Source organism: Agelaius phoeniceus, chromosome 9, assembly GCF_051311805.1.
Source record: "Agelaius phoeniceus isolate bAgePho1 chromosome 9, bAgePho1.hap1, whole genome shotgun sequence".
Classification (NCBI taxonomy): Eukaryota; Metazoa; Chordata; class Aves; order Passeriformes; family Icteridae; genus Agelaius; species Agelaius phoeniceus.
In genome coordinates this window covers 9,941,949-9,959,316 of record NC_135273.1, presented here as the reverse complement: position 1 = coordinate 9,959,316, position 17,368 = coordinate 9,941,949, and the positions used below count along the sequence as shown (strand labels likewise).

Here is a 17,368-nt window from a genome sequence, read left to right as displayed (position 1 = left end):
TAACATTTTCTTCATATTTGGGCTTTAAATAGTTGTAATAGCAGACTTAATTTGAAGAATTTGAAACATCCTCCTTTTTATTCCGAAAATGACGCATGAATTATATTTGCTTAAGTGGGTAATAAAACTAAGGAGCCAGGTCATAAAGCACTTTTCACTGAAATGAATAAAAAAATGGCAAAATTCCTGTCATGTTATATGATAATGAAAACAGACTTTTTTGTGTAGCATATCATGCAGGTAGAATAGAAAACATCTATCTTAGCATTAGTAATAGAGACGTGTGTAATACATTAACATTTTTATGTGTGAATGTGTTTTTTAGGGTGTGTATGTTTGTGCACTTATATACAGTTTTATTTTTGTAAGGAGCTCTTGTTTTAGAGATTATGCACAATTTTAGCTATTAATATTACTAACCTTTCCCAATGTATAAATACTCCTGGTCTCCCACACAGCTGCTGTGTCATCCAAAAAGGCCTGTGCTCCTTTCACCAGTCAATTGCATAAAATCAGTGTTGGAACAAGGATGTTTATGATTAACTACTTTGTCCAAAAGATCTCTTGGTTTCTTACCAAATTTCTGGGGCTGCCTGGGTCAAAGCATTGATATGGTGGAAACTGACTATATTTCTAGGGCACAATTTTAGAAACAAATGGTTTGCTTTTCTCCAGTTGAGATTTCAGATTATTGCGTGACCTGTCACATGACCCAACTTTTACAGTAACTTCTAGAAAGTACTCCTTCTATAGGTTTTACCAGATTTGTAATAAATTTGTGACAAGGTTAGCCTGACCTGATTGTTTGAAGAGCTGGAGATCATGGAAGAGTTGAGATTGTTGTATCATTGTGACTTTGTGTGGAGAGTGTGTGTGTGTGTTTTTATATCTATATCTATATCCACACTATACATATATATACACACACAAAGACATAGATATATTTTCTTCAGCTGTGGATAATCACTCAGTTGCATATCTCCTTAGGGATACTGAAGTCTTGGAAGTAAAATGGGGATGGCTGCCTGGGAAAGCCAATCCAGAGGTTTCATTTACTGAGCTCTCTGCAGGTTGCCCTGTTAAGGGCTTGGCTTTGTCTTACTGGAAAAAATATCTTAAGGAGCATGGTGGAATTTGTCAGCCCAGGGCTATTTGTAAAGGGGATTCACTGTGAAACTAAACTGCTGCATGCTGTTGACCCCTGTTGGCTTTCAGCCGTGGAACAAGTTTCACAGAAATGGATCTAAGGGCTGTTGTGCAGACTTTGCTTCTCATGTCAGAAGCTGTGCTTGTCCCTTGCTGGCAGGACTGGCTTCTCTTGTAGTGAGAGCAAGCCCTGCAGCATGTGCATCCTGGGCCAGGAACAAGCTAGAATGCTGGACATTTATCCTGGGAAACGTGGGTAACACTAAAGGCAACTGTGACTGTACAAAACCCAGTGTCTGCTGAGTTGCTCTGTGGTGCATTCTCAGGGCAGCATTTCTCCTCAGCAGCTGACCGTGAACAGTTTTTTCTGCCCATCAGCACAGGAGTAGTGGACAGACCAGGAATACCCTACAGCCCCTGGGACTGCAGTGCTCTGCCCACTGCCAGCCTGTCCCACCCACTCCCTGAGCTGTGACCCAGCTTTCTGTGTTGCTGTCTTATGCCATCACTCTTTAGACTCTCTCTGTACACCTAATAGAGGGTGCTGAGCAGGCACTGGGGAATGTTCCAATCACCTTGCTGGCCCTGGAAAGCTCTATCCCAGTATGGTTGCTCTGAGCTAACTAATCCCCTGCAAGAATGGATTTAGCAAGAAAACCTACCAGTGGAGATATGCATTGGTACATAATTGGTTAAGGATATAAGCTGAAAATCGAGTTTGTACTTAGGTATGGTTTTTATTAAGAACAATATCCTACTTAGGATTTCAGTAACATATTTTACAAATCACTCTTCAGATGCTCTTTCTGGAACTCAAACAGTCGCGTTATAAATGAAGAATGGATTCAGGAGGCTTCACAGTATTAGTGATTATATTGTAATGCTTTCCAGATGGTAGAACATGATGTAATCCATACTGCCCAGTTTGTTTCACTGTACTGGATACTGTTATAGTCAGTAAGTAACCAAGAGACTGTAAGAAGCTCATCAGGCTGTTATGAACAATAGCTGGTTAATCCATATGTTCTTTATTATGTTATGAAAACTGCAGATTAACAAATCACTTGGTGAATGCAGGAAGATTGATTGCTGCTCAGAGCTCTTCGAGAACTGGATATGCAACTCGGATTAGTTTAGCTCAAGCTACACATTGGTGAATGAATTCCATTTTCCTCAGGGCTATGAAGTAGTTTGCATCTGTTCAATTGCAAATTCCCCTAGCTGCACTGGGTAGTTTTGATTCCTCTTTGGAGAAATGGCAGGAATGTTGATTTGTTGCTGTTTACATTGATCTGAAATAAAATCACAGCATTAGCATCACTGGTTGTGTGGGCATGGTAGCTAAGGTCAAATTAATTGCAGCTTGCAGTTGCTCATAATTCTGCCAATGTTCGTGCAGTAATGTTGTTTACTAACTGGTGCTTTTATTAGGCTGACAGACCATCATTTGAATGGCAAACCCATCAAATTTAAGTAGGCACTTAACTCAGGATTTTCTCAGCATTAATTGAAGGCGCCAGGGGTACTGTGCTGGGACAGGTGCAGTGTTGCTGTGAAGAGGGAGGATTTGAAGAGTACATGGGGAAGGAAAACTCCCTGTGCATCCTGACATTCAGCTGTGTAGGGTTTCTCACTTAAACCCACATACAAGAAGTGTTCAAGGGAGATTAGGGCTGGGGTAGGAGGTTTCAGTCTGTTGGCAGTTATCCTGTAGAATGGGTTTTGTAGGCACTTCTTTGGGCTATCCTACCCTTTGGTAAAATCCAGAAAATGGGATGGAGAGAAGAATAGCAAAAGAGACATAAATAAATGGTTTTAACTAGCTTCTGGAAAAAGAAAATTTCTTGAGGTGGGTTTAGTATCTTGTGGTTGTCTCAATATCCGTGGACCATCTGCCCATAGGTTGCCATTGGCAGGCTCAGATCACTGGGTTAGTTGATCTGATCTGGCATAGCACTTTCTACCCTGTCTGTAGGCTTTCAGGCAAGAAGGGCTGGAACAGGAGCTGAGAAATACTGGAAAGAGGAGCAGTTTCCAGCACTGCTGGAAAAAAACCTGTTTCCAGTTTTTTTAATGGTTGCGTGATGCTGTTTTACCCAGTGACTCCCTCATCTGGTTTTTATCATGCATGGCAGTGATTAACTGGTATCTGTTTTTATTTTTCCTTTATCAAGTCTCTGGGGAATTCCACACTTCAGTGTCAGATCAATGCCTTGTAGGGAAGGGTGGAAAGAGGAGAGGTTTGCAAGATGCACATGTCTCATTTTACAGTTTCCTGATGATCTTCAGTTTGGCTGCTCGTAAGGAGCATTTGTTGTTTGTAGTCACTCAGCCAGGCTTGTTTATTGACTTAGGTTGTCTTTGCTCACTGCAGTGTTGCTGGTGATTGAAGTGCTTTGCCATTCTGATTGCTTCAGCCTGTCCTCTAAAACAAAATTAATGACAGTGGCTTTTGGAAATTGAAGGGTAGCAGAGACCTAATTACAGTTTTCATTAAATATTACTCCAAGCCCAGGGGAAGAGCTGTGGTGCTCAGTTTCATGTAACCTCTTTGCTCCTTTTTGCAAAGAGTTTGTGGTGAATGGACTCACCAGTGATTTAAGGGCTGAGAGAGGGGACAGAGGTAGGAAAAGGTCTTGAAAGGATGCTGTTTTCATGCCCTTCTCCCTTTCCTCCTCTGCTCCTCAGCAACTTTTTCATCAGGTTTTCTCCCGCTCAAAATCTTTTTAGTCTTCCTGATGTCCTGCCATGTCTGGATTTGCAATATTCCTAGTTTCTTCTCCTTTACCAAGCCTTCTTTAATTTTAGATTTTTTTTTTTTTGGTGTAATAATTGGCTGCTTCTTCCTCAACAGCTGAACCTGGTATATAAAGCACAAAGTAGAAATATTCATTGCTTCTTCCTGTTTGTAAGAAATGCCATAGAGAATCACAGCAGATTGGACACCTGGAAGAGTTTTTGCACAGAAGTCCAGCCCACTGAATTGGTTTAAGATGGTAGGAATAGAAATTCAACATTTGTTTGACTGAGAGAGACCAGAGATTTTCAGACTTGATAGAAGTTTGAAATGTAATATTTATCTAAAGCCTGAAAATGCTGTATTAACATCAGCTTTCTAGCATTACAGGGTCTCTCCTCAAAAAAAAAAAAAAAATTACTTTCTTGATCAAGGAGGGAGCAACTGCAAAAGACATTACCTTCCTGAGGAGGAGTAGGGAGCCTTCTGTGATTCTAGGAACCCTTTGCTGTATTTTAAAGAGGCTATAAACTGAGTGGGGATCCTGCCTGGGAGGGTTGTTGGTGTGCAGAGCATTGCTGTAAGCATAGATTTTGTGTTGGCTCAGCGCACAGACTGCAGGGCTCGCAGCCGTAAGCGCAAAAGGTCAGGATCACATTTAGCCCATAACTATCAACTCTGTGATACACTATTAGTCATAGAAACTTGAGAAATTTGTTAGATACCCTGAGTTTGATTTGGATATCTCGAGACAGTTTTTAAAATTCCATCGCAGTTTAAAGTGGTACTGCCAATAGGAAAATCAGTTGATCAAAATACATTGTTTTTGAAAGATTTTACTTCTCTTCTGCTTTTTGTGTATTTGCCATCATCTTCTAATTTAAAAGTTCTATGTCAGTGTAAAAGCTGTCTGTCTAGAAATAAATTCTTTAGGCATAATATGGTTAAAATACTTTGATGCATCTATTTAGTTGCTGCAGTAGTACAGGATCATTTTATCACAAATAGGTTAAACAATTATTCAGATACAAGTGAGTTTTTTTTTTATGATTTAGATGTTCTTTTAATATTCTTAACTACATTTTTCTTCCCACCTCAGCTCTCAATTTCTGATTAATCCAAATTAGGCAATTTTTTTTAATCAGTAGTGCGGTACCATATTTTGTCATTGTTTCTTAGGAGCTGTGTTTATCTAAATCTGCCATGTCAAACTGTCACTTTTATAGGAAAGCTACAGAGCAAACTATAAACCATGTATCCTGCATAAATCACTTCAGTCATTAAACATCAGGTTGTGCATATTAACCTTGCCGTTTTTCTGTTTAGTGGGGGAGGCTTTTATGAAGCAGTCAGAACAGGACGTGGTCTTTTGTTCTACTTACAGAAAAAGCTTTTTTTTCAGAAATCATAGAACAGGATATCAAACTATATTGTTTATTTATTTCCCATTGGTAATAGATAAGATCAAACCAATAACCATCCAGAAGTCTTGTCCTATGCAGAGACTCTTTGAGTAGTTTAGTGGGAAGTGATGTGCAACTGCTGTGTGAATGGGACAAGCAAAATGGAAAATCTTTTAAGTTTATCCATTGGTCAACAGTAACATACTGTGGCACATCAGACAATTTCATTGTAATTAAATATTTTCTATTTTCTCTTTAGATTAACAAAATAATATCTCACATTTGTTCATATTGTAGTTCATTCTTGCTTACTCTATCAGTGTATTTCTTCCGTGCAAGACAATTGCAGAAATGTCCCATTTTTGTGCTTGTTCTCTACATATCTGGAGCACAGAAGGTGAATTCATTAGCTCAAGAAGCTGATACTTTATGACTAAATTTAGAATTGTTTCCCATTCTTGCATGTATATGTAGTGAAGAAAGAGAACATATTTTTATTTGTATCCCATCAAGAAGATTGTGTGTCACTGAAAAACCCTCTTCCAAAAGCCAGAGTTAATTTTTCTAGCGAAAGAAATTCCCGTGGGGTTAGAATCTCAGATTGGAGACAGGCAGATAAAATTCTTTATCACTTCTAAACTAACCATATTCAATATTTAGCTTAGAATTTAGTTTCATTTATATAATGAAAGCTATTTAGGCATGTCTGAATCTCCTTAGTGGTATTTGGATTATTTTTTAGAATATATACAGGAAAAGCCTTTTTTTTTTTTTACATTAAGCAACTATTAGGCTTGGATATAATTCATGAATTTAATTTAGTTCAAATTTGTGAATACAAATTTTTTGCATAAAAGGAAGTCACCTTCAAGAACAAACGTAAGTGAATAATGTTAATTTCATTGGTTTAGTGAGTGTTTTTGTTCTGTTCTATACGCTGATACTTTGTCAATTGTGATTAGTTAAATGCTACTTAATAATACCTGTGCTTTCAGTTACTATTTATGCATTATTTCCCCCCTTGATTTACTGAAATTTTTGTTCTCTCTGCAACTATGCAGTGTCCTAGAATTCCATTATATCTGAAGATTTTGAAAGGCAAATATTAATTATTTTCTGAAACTTTCTGATCTTGAATTTAAAACACATTATGAAATTTATGTTTGTGTATAGTATTGGAAAACAACCTTTCAGTACTCAGTCTGTAGAACAGACGATTTTAGAATATATGATTTTAAAATAAAAGCAAAGATTTTACTTAAAAAAAAAGAAAAAAGTTTCTTATGCAAGAGAGCCTTCCACTGGAAAATGTTTTTTCTTCTGTTGGTTTGCAAGGAAATCCGCATATCTCAGCTAAAAAGCATCCCACCACCTTTTTATTAATCAAACTACAAATCTCAAAATCTGTTTTATTTAATTTTATTATTAAATTATGCAGTTCTGTAGTGGAGAAAATGTGTATTCCACCTATTCGAATTAGATAAAATGAATTGATTTGTAATTGGGAACACCTAGTGGAACCTGGCAGATAATCTTGTTCAATGCATTTGCTATGTCCTTCATCTACAAACTCTAGTTTACATTAACTTACAGATTGTCCTGACCTTAAGTTCTGTTTCAAGCACTCTGTTCCCTTTCAAAAGATAAATTTTCCGTAGGCCAGTGCTTATCTGCCTGGCTTCCTGGCTGACTGGGATTTAAGCTATACTGGCTTGGACAACACAAGCAGTTGAACCGTGTAAACTCACATGAGTACTCAGCAAGAACATGGGGAATTACTGAGTTTTATCAGAGGAAAGCAGACAAAATTTTATAAGAGGAGAAACGCAAATCCAAAGATAATGAATCAGAAAAGGTAGTGTATTCATTTGACTTGATGATACTGGTTTGTTAAAATTGCTTGGAATAACATTCGGTAGTTAATGCTATTTTTTCCTTGATAGATAAGAGGGAGAACACAGTGTATCTCACTGCTGTGTGGCTATCCAATATTTTGTTAAGCATTTGTGCCTTCAGTGTGGGATATTGTGTTGAGTAAAAAAGGCAGAGGGAGGTGTATATGTTTTGGTTTTAATTTTCAGTGGAACGGGTTAGTGGTGGTTTTGTGAAGACACCTATTGAAAGCATAATGTACAGGAGAATGGACTTCAGGGTAGGATTTATTTTTCTTAATTGCTTCTATTGCTCTTGAAAAACATGCTTTTTATTAAATAGCATTCAGAATTGTTCCCAAATGATTCCACAGCAGATATGCGTGCTGTTTTTCTGAAGTGCCTTAATGTGGTTTGCAAAACAACTAAGAATGAGATAACTGTGGAAATGTTCTCTGCTGCTTTCAGATGCAGACAGTCTATTTTTGACCTGGAGACCAGTATCAAGCCCTGGGTTTTTGTTAGGTCAAGGGGGTGGGCACAGAAGGCCTTATCTCTTTTTTCCTTTGTTGACAACATCCCCTTATCCTTCCTGGGTCCTGGGGTGTCTGCTTGATAGTGCTGGCATTTAAAAGACCTAGATAGGAGAAGTCACAAACTTTTCTCTATTTTTAAGGATGTTCATTAAAGTCTCTAGCAAGGCTTAGTGAGCTACAGGGCTGTGGGAGAGCACTGCTAGTGAGACCAGGAAGCCATAGGAAACCATGCTTCCTTAAACAGAGATCTGTTAAAAGCATGAATTAGTGTAAACAATTTGGAAGTATAAAAAATTTTATAAACATCTTTATTTGTTTATTTATTGGTTTTGTACAATAGGTGTACTTTCAAAGTGTATTTTTCTGGCACATTTGGGATTTTTTGTAATTTAGCACTTAATTCCTTTTTAAGAAGGGCCACTCCAATTACATAATGTTTTATTTATGGAGAAGTTACTTACGTGCATTATTTTAAAGATTTTTTGTTAGATACGTGGTGAAAACTTAATATAGACCCTCATAAGGGTAAGGCATTGAAGGAAGCTTTAGAAAGAACATAAAATTCTGTGCAAACTGTTAGAATGCATAAAAAAGTGCTTTGTCTGTGCTGGAGTGTGGTAGTGGGCCGATTCACTCACATTATATTAAATGATGGGTTTTCTTTAATCATTTAGTGGTTTGGCTTGACACTGCCCCCTGCCCCAAATTCTTGGACCCTGCAGTGTTGAAAGAGCAAAGCAGTTTAACTGCACAGTTGCTTCTCTGTCTCTGTTTGTGGGTTAATAATAAAGTATTAGATCTCTGAGAAATTTTATGTTTTGATTGGCTTTATTTATGTTGGTATTTAAAAAATAGAATTAAATAATGTAAATAAACTGTAACTGTAAAAGTTTATTTTTTTCTTTTTAGCTATAAATAATAGATTTTCTTCACAAGAAGAAAGTCCCATAAGAGACTGTGCATTGTTATCACTATGGATAAATATAGGTGGCTTTGGCAAAGTGGTAGTTTTTCCTCTGTTTTCAGTCTCTTTCATATTATAGCAACTTCCTTTACTGGAAGGGAAGGGGCAAAGAGAAGAAACAATTTATTCAAAATAGGCATTTAACTGGTGAATGGTTCCCTATCTAAAGACACATTTGCAAAATTTAAGTAGAACTTTGAAGGCGGAAGTGAAAATTCGTGAACTTCTGTGTTACCAGAAAAATGAAATGTTCTTTGTGTGTGTTCAGACTGTATAAAAATGTAATTATTAATAATCACTGAGTTGCCTTTGTCTCTTCAACTTAATCATACCACGGAAAATACATTACAGGAATACTTTCCTCATGGTAAATAAAAAATACACTTTTCAGGGGTGATGGAGGTTATTTTATGCCAGTTGTTGACATGCCTACCAACATGAGCAATTATTGTGTGATTTGCAAGAGTGGTAAATTTTACCTGAAAAAGAAAATTAAGGTGACAGATAATACATATTTGACCTTGTGTTAGTGAAGCCTTGCAGAAACTACTATTTAACATCTGCATCTATGTAATTTTATTAGTCAATGGGTGAAAATCTTTGTATGAGGGGAAAATACTGCTGTGAACAAAGGAAAACTAAAATTCTTTCAAAATAAGTTCTTAATCAGAGAAAACATAGTTATATGGAGGCAGTTCACACATCCAGTAGTGCATGTGTAAGGTCTTCTCTGAACATCTTCAATGTATTAACTGCTTTCTGTCTAAATGTTATTTATCTGCAATATTAATCTCATGGACCTGGGCACACTGTTTTAAAATGGTTAGAACAAGTATTATGGAATCTCACTCAGACTATTTTTGTACCGAATGAAAGAAAAAGTGCTGCAAGTTGGTATTGAGTAAGGTTGAAAAGTAATTAGAAGAGCTGAACAGGTATTTCCTTGATATCATACTTCTTGCTCATATCACTATAGATAATTTCTGAGTGTCAGGTGAAAAACAGAAGTTGAAATCACAGATTAAATCATAGCCTAATTAAGCTCCTGTTTTTCCCGAAGCAACAAAGATCTTCATATCCTCCAGGAGAAATTTGTTGGTGCATCTCATTAATTACTATTACCATAAATGGTTTCTGTTGCTGTCATCCCCACAAGTGATACTTCTGTATTAACTAAAAGCAGTCCTAGTTATTAACTAAAAAATCTGAATCAGACAATGTGGTCACTCCTTCTCCTGGGAGCTTGTAATTCTGACTACACAGATTTGTGAAATGCTCTTATGAAAAATTGCAAACGTAGCAGCATAGGCTGTTCTGAAGCACTCCCAAATCCTATGGAGTGTAAATGTAGATTAACCCTGAGTGAGTCCTAGGACTAGATGAGTAGATACAAAAGCGTTTACCTGTTAAATACTGTACTGTCAGTTTTTTCGGTGGATTGTACGCGGCTCCTGGTTAGAGATCTGTGGAGTTGTCGAATGAAAGTGTCAACGATTTTTCGTGTCATTCACCCATTTTGCAACTGTCAAAAAAAGGAAAAGAAACTTAGAAGGAAAAAAAAAGAAAGGAGAAAAATTAACTGTGGTAAAGAATGAGCTGCTTTGGTCCCAGCCAGGCCCTCTCCACCTCTGCAGTTGGAGAATTGGGGTTATTTCTTTAAACCACCTATCTTGAAGGATTTAAACAGCCAAAATATTCTGCTTGACTAGTAGAATTGGCTTAACATCTGCAACACATTGATGTTTTTTATGTTAAAATTTGTCATGGTGACTTGTAAAATTTTCCAAACCCCAGCTTTCAGGCTCTTCATGTACCAAACAGGTAATACAAGTCAGCAGAGTATCAGAACCATTCCTTCAGCGGTATTTTGCTGTCCTTCGCTTGGAGTTTGCTTTCTAAAGCAATGACCCGTGTGTTTTTATTTTAGCTGGAGTGAAAGCTAGAAAGGTTACTTTTTTATCAGATCTTACTGCTGGTCTTCAATATGGTTTCAGTAAAATGCTTCCCAGTAAATGGAGTGACAAAGAAAACTCATAATCTTGTCGCTGTTGCAGCGTTGTGTGACTGAAAACTGGAGCTGCTAAACTGCAGCAAAACTTTTCAGTACTGGCAGTGACCTGCTGTGTACAGCACTGGGAGCAAACCTGTGAAGGAGTTTAAGCTGCAAATTACTCATTTGCACGATATATGAAATATCACATTGATGTGACTTGAAATTTGTTTATCTCAAATACTTCAAAGCCATTGTTAAAGTGCATTTAATAAAATCAGAATGGAATTGTATTCTGTAGGAATAATTAGTTCTGGAACAGTTCTTTGTGTGTGCACTTAAAAAGTGCCTTTTTACTCAGTGCATATATATTATAGGCATATAACTAAGCAAATCATGCTGTTTTAGAACTCCAATAAATTACCAAATTATCCAATAAATTATACCAACAAATATATCCTGTCTCATATTACCCTTGAAGAGCAGGAAGCAGTAAGAACCTTTCCATTTCAGGAGCATGAAAATACATTTTTTATTCCTTTTATTATCTTCATCATATCTCTCAGTGAGATTGTACCAAAAATTAATATTTTAGACACTCCTGTTCAACTCTCTCAGAAATGTAGTTTTATGCCAAGTTTCCAAAATCAGTTGGCTTGAGGTTTTCTGTATATTATTCATTAGTACCCCTGGAGCTTGAAAATTTCTATTTTAGAATTAGCAATTCTTTCTCTGAATCTTTGCTTCAGGAAACCTCCCAGGGAATCCTCTGCATGGTCTCTGGTATCTAAGCAAAATAGGTGTTAATATCCAGTATTAAGATTGGCTAGAGAATCAGCAGAGGGAATAAATGCTGTATTTCTCAATAAAATGGCTAAAGAAAGAAAGAAAGGGAGTGTTGGCTTTCTTACACAGGAATATTATCTCATTGCATTCAGTTAGTGATTTCAAATACTCCTTTATGAGTCGATGGCATGAGACAATTTAAAGCCCAAGCCCAATTAATTCTCATCAGTAGATCTTCAATCCTAGACAAGTTATTTATAAAAATTCATTCACTGGTATTTTTGGGCTTGAGAGAAAAACAAAACAAAAAGCACCTTGAAATGAGCCAACTATGAAACCTGTGGAGATGTTGCTAACCTTGACCATTCTCACTGAGATGTGCCCCCTGAAGAGCCAATGGAATTAGCAATTTTCCTTCCCTCATAACACAACTGGGACAGAGAAACCCCGTTTTCTTTAGTGGGAATGCTTGGAAGCCCTCCAGTCAACTGGGAACAAAGAGTTGTCTGTCAGGGTCCAGGGAGCCCCCACATCTGCTCTGTAAACAGGATGTGGGGAAGGGTAAAATCCTCTCCATTTGTGATGCTAACATGGCTTTGAGAACACCTGGAATTACTGGACCCAGCATTTGAATCTCATCTCTGGAGCTGATTTCTGATAGACTAAATCCCTTTAGAGGCCAGGTTTCTGTCTTGTGTGGGAGATTGGAGTTCGGGCAGATTTTCCACTCAAAGTCCTGAACCCTAAAATCTGAACCCAGCCCTCCCTTGGAGAACTGTAAAATAATTTAAACAAACAACTTCTGGGAGACTGTTTAGCCTAATTCTAGATTTCATTTTAAAAAACCCCAAAACAAATGATAAAACAAAATAATAAACAAGCAAGCAAATTCTTTGAGTAGTTTTTACTGCATTTCATTGTCTACTCAGAATTTTGTAAGCATAAACAAATTTATGCCTTTTTTTTTGTTGATTGCTTTCTGGTTTAGTTGATTTAATTTGTGTGAATGTTCAATGAAGCAGAAAACATTAAGCACAATCAGGTTGTTTAAGGAAGTTCTTTCTGGGCTTGAAAGAGTGCTAAAAAATACCTGTGCATTTTCAGTAGAGCATGAAAGTGTTTCCTCTGATCAATGTGCAGTGAAAATGGCCCAAGTACGTCATATTAGCAGTCAGCTTTTAGCAGAATGTATTTCAGCAGTTTCTAAGATAAATGGCTAGATAATAAAAGGAAGAAATATTTTGGTAGACTATTTGTATTTCGATACTTCTTCATATTAACTAATCTGTCTCTCTTTCCAACTAAATGTGTTATCAGAGAATGCTGTCAAAATTTTACATAATAGTGCTGTTTACTTTTATTATATTCAGGTTTGGGTTTTGTGTATCATGTCAAAAAAATTTGTTGGGTATGTATTATTTTGTTTGTTTCATTTGCAGTGGGGGAAATCATAAATGGGCTACTCTGGCCTGACTCTGAACACTGCTAGATTTAAGGAATGCTTGCTACGAACTTGTCTGGAAACTTATAAATTCTATTTCAAAGATATTTTTTTTAATCAGTGGCCTAATTGCTTGCATATTAAGTAGTAATATAAAATAAATTTTGATATAAAAATAAATAATCTGCTTCAGAATACATGTTGTAGTAAATTTTACAAAACAGTTGTAGTAAAAAAATGTGGTTACAGTCATCTTTATTTCTGGACTTTTAAAGTTTAAAGGAAAGCTTGAAAGTAAAGGGTTGACAACCGTAATTGGAATTGTGTTAATGACTGCTTTTTGTATTCATTCCTCATCATATAGGATAGCATATAATCTTAAAAGTATATAAACTTGTTTTTGATGTTTTTAGCATTGGAAAAACCCTGCAATTAAAGGGGTGATGCAGAACTTGTTGAGTGGTAATTGAGTGTGTTTATTCTTGCTGTTTCATTTTTATGGTAAATCCCAAAAGTTAAGAATGTTCATGGATATTTCAATCGTCTGTGTTTCTGCTGGTTTTCTTGAGTATAAGTCTCAGTGATGTGCTCAGAGTATTAAAATTTGTTTGTATTCAGCTTTGGTTACTCAGAATTAATGTTAAATTTCATCTGTTGTATAATTGTCATCTTAAAAAATCTTTAAGAAGCCACAAATTACAAAAGAGTTAATGCCTTAGATGGGTTTGTTATATCCTTATTAGCAGAGAAGTCAGCAAAATACTGAAACTGTAGCACTGGACATATCATTAAGTTCAAATAAAGACTATGATAAGACTGTTTGAAGGATTACGTTTTAAATCTAAAAAAAGAAAGAATATTTTAAATGTAAAAAGTTAGGCGCTGGAAGGAAAATCCTGGTGACAGCATTGGTGTTAATCTGGCTGGTTCACAGTTTGCCTTCACTCTTTCTTCTGACAGTCTTAATGCCATGTAATCCTTCATAATCTAAAACTGGCTATGCACTTCCTTTTACTGTGAAATGAAATATCACCTAAAGGTAAGAAGAAAAGAAAGAGTAACTGTTATAAACAAAAAACCCAATGTAAATAACAGATGTTTTTCTAATCACTTGGGAGAAAGTATCATGGTTGCTATAACTTTTAGAATAATTTTCCATTACTATGCTGTTGGCAATCTATTCAACATTAAGAAATTTGTTTTTCTGAATTGCTGTTCTGGGATGATTGACTTACACATACAGCTAGAAGCTGCTATGCTGTTGGCTTGTTGGAATAAAGCACAATGAAAATAATCCTAGGTGTTGGCTGGCATAGTAGGAAAATCCTATTTAAAGCATCTCATTCTTTGTGAATTCTCTAAAAGTAATTTTTCTTGTTTTAGTAGCTTGTTTTTAAAAAATAGTAATACCTAGCCTGAATTGATGTTTTGTTATCTTTTTCAGTTAAGTATTTTCAAACTTTTTTTGGGGTAAATTTTAAGTATACTTCAAAGAAGGACAGTATAAGGAAAGTATAGCAAATATGAAGGACCATTGATTGGTAGTATAAGGGAAAAATAATCTGTGAGAGTAGTTAAAATGTTAAATAATTTTTGTTTCTCAGAAGTTAATATATGCATGTCAATACTGGCAATGAAGAAATTTTCTTGAAATCCTCACTGAGCTCAGAAAGTTCTGTGCTGTCCAGTGTACAGGGAAAAAGTGTGAAAACATTTTGATTTATAGTTAAATGTCAGTGTACCACAAAGATTGAATAATATAAGCTTTTAGTGTCAGAAAATTCTTTGATGTGTTTGACATTAGATTTTTGTGGGGGATATAGAATAGATCATTATATAAATATTTTTAATTACTACTAGTCCACATTATAATAGAGAAGTCAGCTAATGGTTATGCTTAACTATTACAGTAGGTTTAAGGGTGCATTTAAAAATTTTTAAGGATATAAATTTGTTTTTCTTTGTATGTGTTTAAATATCTTGAAGGTAGATGAGTTTTCATTCAGTTGTATAACTGTACTTTGTCGAGCAATTTCTATTCTTCTACCTTAGGGGAAAGTGCCAAATAAAAAATATCATAGTGTGTTACCCACACGCTTAAAAACGAATTGGAAATAAAGAGCAGTCGTGTATATTATGAATTCCCTGTCTAGAAACACACATATCGTGCAGTCTCTTCTTTCTTTTTTCTTTGAGGTTAGGAGGCTTCAAACTAACTGGCTTTTTTAAAAAATAAAGTTTGTATTAGATTACTTTCAATTTTTATATCCAAACCAACTACTAGTGCTTTTCTTTCAAGTACTTCTAAGGAACATGCAAAATAAAAATACCTGACAATTATTTTGTAACTCCTGTAAGATCTGTAAAAAGTAACGGCTGGAATATAGGGCAGATGAAATTACAGACATAGCAGTAATCTACCATGATACTGCAAAAATTAATTAAAAATGTGATAACTAAGTAAAAGCATGAGGATGTTATGTTTCCCACGATATTTAGGGCGGGAGCAGCCTGTCGGTGCTCGGACATGAGTGGGCAGTTGCAGTAAAGTGCAGAATCACGCACCTGGCTCGGCCCTGGGGGCTGCTCGGCCCTCGCTGCCCGGTGGCGCTGCCAGCGCGGCCGCCTCGGAGCCAGAGCTGCCACCCTCGGCACCGCCACGGCTCCCCGTGCCGTCTCCCTGCACGCATCTGACAGCGCTGGGAGCCTCCACCTCAAAGACTTTGTTAAGGATTAGAGGGCTTTAGCTGGGGTTCTGTGGTTTCATTGCCCCGAGCGCTGGAAAATGCAGTTGCAGCTTACACGGGTAGAGGTTACAATTCGTTTTGAAAAATGAGCTACTAGAGGTCCCCATTACACTGTGGATTAAATAATATGAGTTGAAGCAGCGAAAAAAAACAAAATAAAGGTGGAGAGAACAAAGGAGAAAAATAACACTGACAAGTAAACTGGGCGCACGGACTACTTCTGGAAGTACTTGGGTTGTCTTGACACAAGAGTAAATATCTTAATGGTTATTTGCCAGTATATATTTGGCTAGTGGTAAGGCTCTGCAGTATCTTGCGTCTTTTAAATTTACATATTAATTAAAAATGGAACATATCATTCCCATGTGAATGTACTGGGATACTCTCTGAGTGCAGTTTAAAAGATCAGTATTATAATTTAAGCCATAGAAAACACAGGTGCAGAGAATATAAATAAGATTGCACATGTTTTAGTCATTCCATATCATGAACTGTTTAATTATCCTTCTTTGCTTGTAATTGAATATAGCCAAACCAGGCTTGTGTTTATGAACAGCAATGGGTGATATTTCTTACAAGGTTCCTTTATGAGATTGCTGTCTTAACTGACACTCTTGACCAAAAGTCGTTTTATTACCTTTAAGCCTGTCAAGATCAGTAGGTGATTCTTTTTTCACAGCTTGATATCAGATGAGACTAGTGTGGCACATGGAAATATTTGTGCTAAGATGTAAATGATTAAGTTTTATAGCAGAGACTTAAGAAAGCTTGCAGCTTTTTCTTTCTAAATGGGCATGAAAAGCATTGATGTGCGTCATCAATGGTAATAGTCATCTCTAAGGAAAGAGCACCTGCCAGGAAACGTCATGGGGCAGGGAAAGACTGTCTGTGTTCACACCATGGTTTTTAGTGTAAAGCACATTTGGAAGTATGAGCTTGGATGTTTTTGTTGACATCTGCACAGCAAACTGATAAACTGATATGTCCAATTTGTATTCCCAGTGAATAAACATCTGTATCACCAAGCCTGCCTATTGTTCTCAGCAAAAGGAGACTGCAGTACTTTTAACTTCTGGAAGAAGTCAGCATTACCATGGTGTGGGAGCTACATGGGTTTACTTTATCCAGTTCTGGCTGTGTTGCTGTTACTTGGTGCATCAGTAGGAGGAGGGTTGGGATGGCTGTATTTTCCGGTAGTTTGAAGACCTCTGATTTCATCTTTCTTGACAAATGGGATTATATGTGTCTTTTGGTGGCCTTTTCAAGCTGCTAAAATGGCCACATTTTGCTGTGAGTTTGCCCATTTTGGTCATGTAGAAAGTGTTGGACAGAAAAAAAATATCAAAGAGGGGTGAAATTCAGTGTCAGAATTGCAGTCAGCTTGTTTACTAGTAATTAAGAATGACACTTCAGAAATAACCATCCCCCAAAACAGATTTGCCATCACAAACAAGAAAAGAAAATATCACTTTTCTTGAAGTTCACTACATGGAAGCAAAATACGCACATTTTATGTGTGTTTTTCAGTTTGGGGAGGAGCTAGGTTTTTTCAGGCCAGTGTTAGGCTGGAGAGAGGTTTTCAAAGAGGTCACCAAGCTTTTGGAAGAATTACTCTGACATTGCTGCAGTTAGTGGGTTTGTCATGTTGGGTCACTGGAGTGACATTGAGGCTGGTTGATCCCTTCCAGAAACATCTGAACTCTGAGAATAAGTTTAGAGGTGATTATAGTACGTTGTATCATTTACA

At 36.6% G+C, this 17,368-nt stretch overlaps 1 protein-coding gene and 1 long non-coding RNA gene across 4 annotated transcripts in view; one reads left to right on the top strand and one right to left on the bottom strand.

The window, feature by feature from the left end:
* Positions 1 to 17,368, top strand: part of RBM20 (RNA binding motif protein 20) — a 101,555-nt gene that overhangs the window by 15,910 nt on the left and 68,277 nt on the right. The gene's annotated exons all lie outside the window — the stretch shown is intronic.
* On the bottom strand, positions 1,891 to 15,607 carry LOC143694764 (uncharacterized). The gene is made up of 3 exons (XR_013183445.1): positions 15,440 to 15,607; positions 10,061 to 10,179; positions 1,891 to 2,438 (listed from the first exon to the last, which is right to left on the bottom strand). It is a non-coding gene; the product is annotated as an uncharacterized LOC143694764 (long non-coding RNA).